The sequence below is a fragment of the Diaphorina citri genome, unplaced genomic scaffold (assembly GCF_000475195.1).
Source record: "Diaphorina citri unplaced genomic scaffold, Diaci psyllid genome assembly version 1.1 scaffold22030, whole genome shotgun sequence".
NCBI lineage: Eukaryota > Metazoa > Arthropoda > Insecta > Hemiptera > Psyllidae > Diaphorina > Diaphorina citri.
Genome location: NW_007399377.1, coordinates 1 through 459, shown reverse-complemented (window position 1 = coordinate 459; position 459 = coordinate 1). Strand labels below are relative to the sequence as shown.

The 459-nt window shown below is 35.9% G+C and overlaps 1 pseudogene; it reads right to left on the bottom strand.

The window, feature by feature from the left end:
* Positions 1-288: 288 nt before the first annotated feature.
* Positions 289-406, bottom strand: LOC113473270 (annotated as a pseudogene).
* Between the last annotated feature and the right edge of the window lie 53 nt (positions 407-459).

Sequence of the window (459 nt, the reverse complement as noted above, 5' to 3'; positions counted from 1 at the left end):
ATTTTTTATCTTTCCTGTGTTCAAAATGTTTTACACGGCTTTCCTCTCTAGTATTGTGTAGGACTGTAGGGAGTTTTCTCCTTCTTCTTCCTTCTTTTTCTTCTTCTTCTTCCTTCTTTTTCTTCTACTACTTCTTCTTCTTCTCCTTATTCTTCTTCTTTTTCTTCTTCTTCCTCTTCTTCTTCTTCTTCTTCTTCTTTTTTTTCTTCTTCCTCTTCTTCTTCTCCCTCTTCTTCTTCTTCTTTTTTTTTTCTTTACGCCCCAATCAGCCTGAGTGAGGCCGGGAAAAGTCAGCAGCACGCGATTGTCCAAAAAGTCACCCATCCTGATACTAATCACGCGCAACGTTGCTCAACTTCAGTGATCCACTGGAAACTTCTATATTCAAAGTGCTATAGCCGCTGGCTCAGACAGTTTTTTTTTTTTTTTTTTTTTTTTTTTTTTTTTTTTTTTTTTTTT